General features: G+C 44.3%; 1 long non-coding RNA gene across 1 annotated transcript in view; it reads left to right on the top strand.

Annotated features, from left to right (window-relative positions):
* Positions 1–404: 404 nt before the first annotated feature.
* LOC148138581 (uncharacterized) overlaps positions 405–6,000 on the top strand; it is a 29,812-nt gene continuing 24,216 nt past the window's right edge. The window contains exons 1-2 of the long non-coding RNA XR_015753876.1: positions 405–523; positions 4,313–4,506. This is a non-coding gene — a long non-coding RNA (uncharacterized LOC148138581). The remainder of the gene's footprint in view (positions 524–4,312; positions 4,507–6,000) is intronic.

Below are 6,000 nucleotides of genomic sequence, written 5' to 3'. Positions count from 1 at the left end.
GGCCAATTCACCTGACCAGCACTGTCAGTCTTTGGAAACTGGAGCACCTGGAGGAAACCCACGCAGACACGTAGAGAATGAACCCGAGGCTAGAATCGAATCTGGGACCCTAGTGCTGTGAGGCAGCAGTGCTAACTACTGTGCCGTCGTGCCGCCCCTTTGTTTGGTTCTTAGTCTGCAGGCAGGAGCGAGGAAACTGAATTCAAAGGGAGGAGAGAGTGTTAGAACTGGGTGTGGAAGGAAGGAGTGAGGAGATTGGTTTGGATTTCAGTTCACAGAAGAGAGAAATTGTGAGACTGAGATTTAAAGCTTTGGGGAAAACAAAGTAACTACAGTGTAATACTATAATTGTCTTATGAATTTCCATCCTGTGCTAACGGTGGTGACATGTTTTCTTTATTGTAGGGTTCTGAAAGGGCGGATTTGTGGATGAGAAATTGAAATTGAACTTCCTGTTCAGTTTTGATGGTTACTTGATCCGTGCCGATCTGAATATCATTGGTCTTTTCATGTGGAAGGAAAGGTGTGTATTCTGTCCATGGGCGAATATTTCAAATGTCAGTGTAACTGAAAACATTACTGAGACGCAGCCAAGTCCATGTTAGTGTGGTGATTGTGGAGAGAGAGTTCATTTGTTTTTAAAAGTCTGAAAAAACATGGCACATTTCCCAGGAACAATTAAGCTACAGAATTGTTTTGTATGAGGACAAGTTTTTAATTAATCATGCAACCAGAAAGACACCATGATACCTGCACCATATTAAAAAAAACTATGAAAGCGGGACTGTTGTAAAGGGCTTAATTATCGATCATGACTTTTAATCCATTGGCGTTGTCACGTCGGCTCCAGTGCCTTTGGGAAACACTGGAAATCTGATGAATGTAATGTAGGTTTCAATTATTAAACTGTAAAAAGTGCAGAAGAAATTTACAGGGATTTTTGCCAGGGCTCAGGGGTCTGAGTTATCGGGAGAGGTTGTGCAAGTGACGGTGTTTTTTTGTTTAGAGCAGAGGAAACAGGGGGGATATTTTCTGGAAGCGTATAAGAGGCTTGGACAAGGAGAATGCATTCAGTCTTTTTCCCAGGGAATCAAGGAGTGGAGGCATCAGTTTAAGGTTATAGGAGAAATTATGAAAGGGAAGCTGAGGGGCACCTGTTTTACACAGAGGGTGGTATGTATACGGACTGAGCTGCCAGTGGAAGTGGTTGAGGCGGGTCTGTTACCAACATGTAAAAGACATTTGGACAAATACATGGATAGAAACTTTCAGAAGCAGATGAGCCAAGTGCATGGAAATGGGGTTACCATGGATGGACATTCTGATCGGCATGGGCCAGTTTGGACCAAAGGGCCTGTCTCTGGTGTAGGACTCTATATCCAAGTATATTTACTATTTCTCCCGCTATCTCTGGTAGCACCCTGGGATGTATTCCATCAGGGCAAGAGACTTGTCTACCTTTAGCTCCATTTGCTTGTCCAACTCTAATGCTTTCGTGATAATGATTGTTTCTTGGTCCTCACCTTCCTCAGTCTCCTTATCAATTACTGGCATTTTCTTCGTATCCTCCACTGTGAAGACTGACTGCTGTGTACCCATATTCCTGAACCCTGCTGGATAGGAATAACTAGACACAGAACTCTGAGAGGTCTTCTTTGAGTCTTTATTGATGAGACATGGCAGTTCCCTGGATAGTGTACATGCAGAACACCTCCAGGCAGCATCAGGTAACTCCCCGCCTGTCCGATGTGCCGCTCCCATTCTTATAACTTTGTGGTTTCTGGTTTTGAATGGACGCTGTCTCTCAATATTATCTCCATGGCAACCGCAGTTAGAAAGTCGAGTTCAGCTCAACACTTTGTGGTTAAACCACATACCCGTCCCCCACGGCCCTGTGGCTCAGTCAGGTATCTGACAGGCGCTTCAGTTTCAGTGGGGCTGTCTGTCAGGATTATGAAGTGGAAGAGCCAGTGTTGGAGTGGGGTGGGCAAAGTTAAAACCACACATCACCAGGTTATAGTCCAACAGGTTTATTTGGAAGTAGAGGCTTTAGGAGTGTGCTGTGATTTGTAACGTGATCAGGATTATCTCTATGGTAACAGTTAAGTACTTCAACAATTACAGAGGCCATATGTTCCCAACACAATAGGTTCCCCTCCAGCAGTGTAAACTGCTATTCTGTCCCTGGGGATAGCTACTCATCACTTTTCTCCCCCAATCCCATCTAGCTTTCTGTTGATCTTTAAAGTTTTTCTCATCTCCTAGTTTCACCTTGGTCTCACCAATTTGTATGCTTTCTATTTCAATTTGATAGACTCCTTTATTTCCTTAGCCATCAATGGCAGATTACTCCTTTTCCTACAGTCCTTCCTTTTCACTGATATATACTTTTGCTGAGCAGTTTGAAAAATTCTTTGATATTCCTCCACTGTCCGTCAACTGTCCCACCGTAAAGTCTTTGCTTCCAGTCTACATTAGCCAACTCCTGTCTCATCTTATTGTAGTCTCCTTTGTTTAAGCACAGGATCTGGATTGGATTTAATCTTCCCGCTTTCCAACTGTATTCTAAATTTGACCATACTTATCACAAGTCTTTTTCAGATTACGAGGTGAGATGATGTTACCTGGGTGTTTTTGGTTTTCATTGTTAAAGCCCTTGGCTTTGTAATAAAGTACTGGATAGATATTCACAACAGAGTATTCTGGACGGTGTGAATTTACTACATAATCTAAAACCATAAATCACTGTCTCCCCTCAGTTTAAAATTGCAAAATCTATATCTCCTACACGCTTCCTCATCTTCTAAGTTTGAAATGCTAATCCCCCTGACTATCCTACTTTTCCCGCAAATCTTTTTTGGCGATGGTGGTGATTTTTGGATTCAGCTTTCCAGTTATTAACGTAAGAAGATAAGCATTGAGCACAGGAGAGGGAATGCAGCCCTTCGAACCAGCTCCACCATTTAATACCATGATGACTGAGCTCACCTCGGTCTCAGCTGGATTTTCCCGCCTGCTCTCTCTCACCCTTCAACTCATTGCAAATTAAAAATCTGTATCTGGCATCCACCGCATTTTGAATAGGGAATTCCACAGATTCACAACACATTGAGATAAGTACATTCTCCTTCATGAGAATACAATAGAGTACCTATAGTGCAGAGTCCACACCAACCCTATGATGAGCCTTCAATTCAGACCAACCCATTCAGACCAACCCATTCCCTGTAACCCTGCATTTCCCGTGGCTAATTGCCTCAACAGAACATGCATGGAAACTGGGCAATTTAGCACGGGCAATTCAGCTAATCTGCACATATTTGGGCTATGGGAGGAAACTGGAGCACGGCTGGAAACTCGTACAGACATGGGGGGGAATGTGTAAACTCCACACAGTCGCCTAAGGCTGGAATCAAACCCAGATCACTGACGCTGTGAGGCAGCAGTGCTAACCACTCAGCTACCTCTGCTTAAAATCTGCTCCTCCTTATTAACCTCTCTATCACCCAATTTGCTGAATCTATATTCCTCACGTCAGAAATCAGGTCGTGGAAACGAATGTCTCAGTGAAACCCAATGACAGCCCATATGTCCTGTGTGTCTGAATGAGGATTTGATAGACAACACCCTCCAGCCCACACTTTTCATTCACTTTCCAGAGACAGGGCTCAAATAGCTTCCTGGGGACTACAACTCCAACAATCGCTGAGGCAGGGACCACACGTGAGTGGGGAAACCCGGCACTGTCCATGTGCAGAATGTGGGTGGGCTTTGGAGCATGTGCTTTGGGGTACCTAGTGGGAAGTACTTCACACTGTGATTGGCTGGAGGAGTAACATATCAGCTTTTAGTATTGATCTGCCGGGGAATTAAGGTGTCACCACACCCACGTGGGACCAAGTTCCATCCCCAATGCGTCATAATGCTGGGGATCGACCAATGGGAAACCAAGGAGGATCTAACCCATTCTCCCAGACTGAAGGTTCCTCTTCTGTCCAGGATCTGCCACCTCCCTTTCTGTTTCCTTTTGTTTCATTCTGCTGTTACATTATTGACTTGCAGCAACTGAAGGGAAAGGAAGTGAACCCAGAAAGGGTGCAGAGTCTAACCAGGGACGGGAAGTGGTGGCATGGATCTGTTTATCAGCAACTCCATGAGAATGGGGAGGGTGTACATTTGGAAGTAGCAGAGTCAGAATGGCGGGAAACAGTAAGTGGGTTACAGCTTTCGAGAAAGACAGGGAAAAAGATATTCCAGAGAAACTAAAATGATCTGTTCTGAATTTCTAACCTGTATATATTCCTTTATATAGGGTGCTAGATAGTGAAGATTCACAGACTGAAATCTCAAGATTATGTGATTAAGTTAACCAGCATTTGACGAACCAAAGACTGAGAGTCAATCGGCCAAATTCCTGCAACACTCTCCCTCACAGCATTGTCAGTCTATCAGCACCAAATGGACTGCGATTGGTTCGAGACAGCAGTTCACTACCATCTTCTCAAGGTAACTAGAGATGGGGAATAAATGCTGGCTGAGTCAGTGATGCCCATATACTGGGAATGGTTTCTAACTCTATTTACTGAAACCTGATTGTTACTGCAGGATGATGAGGGATGTTGAGTGCATGCTTCAGGAGGTAGAACCATCACATTACCCCTGCCCATACCCACACTGTAACTCAGCAACGGCACTGGAACAAAAGGCAATGAAGCTAAAGGAGGACTTAGATATAGTTCTTAAAGTTAAAGGCATTAAAGGGGATTGGAACACAGCAAGAACAGGAGACTGAGCTGGATGGTCAGCTGTTTCCCATTGAATGGTGGCGCAGGATTGAACAGCCGAAAGCCCCCCTCCTGCCCCTATCTCCCAGGTCTGTACGTAACCATGGTACCCGTGAAGGAATAAGTAGGCAGGACAGGGACTCTCCAGGAGATTGAACTTCCACATCAGTTTTCAGTGAGGGATGGTTTGATGGACTTTGTTTAACATTTGTCTTTAATGCAAAGTTTGTAAATTTGGTTTTAAAACATGTAAGGGTTTATTCGACGATAAATGAAACGAAAAGAAAATAAACAAAACGATCTGAATATAACAGTTTTAAAATTTCAACGCCGTATAAAACAAAATCCCGACGACTCCCGGACACCATCACTTTCCAGTTACTCAAATTCCAGGGAGATATTCCCTCCCTGTTGGAACCTTTGGTTTGATTTAACTGCTTTTCAGTTCTCGTTCTGTGAGCTGTGGAGTTTTCTTTTTTCCCCATTTCTCCGACCCAGAAGTGTTATCACAGCAACCTTCCCACCATCAAAATCATCATTTCGCCATAAAAGCAGTAAACCACCTGAATAACAAATTGAATATTTATAAACAAGGCCCATTATGGGCAAAGCAAACCATTACAAGTGGCAGAGTGGGAAAGGACGAAATCAAAGCAGAGTTGGGGGGTGAGGGGACAGCGCTGGAGATAAAGGGGTGTCCACCTCTATCTAAAGGCATCAAGAGCATTGATACATAGCACATGCACCTTCTCCAAGGACACCCTGCTGTGTAGCCTTTATCCTCAATCATAGAGTAGAATCCCTACAGTGTGGAAGGAGAGCATTGGCCCATCAAATCCCACCAACCATCCGAAGAGCATCCCACCCAGAGCAATCCAGAGTAACACTGCATTTCCCATGGCTGATCCACTAGTCTACACAATCCACGACACTGTGGGCAATTTAGCATGACCGATCCACCTAACCTGCACATCTTTAGTCTGTGGAAGGAAACCAGAGCACCTGGAGGGGACCTACACTATCATGGGGAGAATATGGGAACTCCACACAGGCTGTTGGCCAAGGCTGTACTCCAACCTTGTACCTGATGTTGTGAAGCAGCAGTGCTACAATCACAATTTAAATCAAAATAGATGGCCCCTGCTCATTGTCACATTGCTGTTTGTGGAGACTCACTGCCCAGATAGACATCTCAAAGTTCAGAAAGTGGCAATAT

The sequence above is a fragment of the Chiloscyllium plagiosum genome, unplaced genomic scaffold (genome assembly GCF_037043375.1).
Source record: "Chiloscyllium plagiosum isolate Xiang-an unplaced genomic scaffold, Cpla_swu_hap1 HiC_scaffold_40, whole genome shotgun sequence".
In the NCBI taxonomy this organism is placed as follows: domain Eukaryota; kingdom Metazoa; phylum Chordata; class Chondrichthyes; order Orectolobiformes; family Hemiscylliidae; genus Chiloscyllium; species Chiloscyllium plagiosum.
Note: the sequence above shows the minus strand (reverse complement) of the source record. Positions and strands in the feature narration are given on the sequence as shown.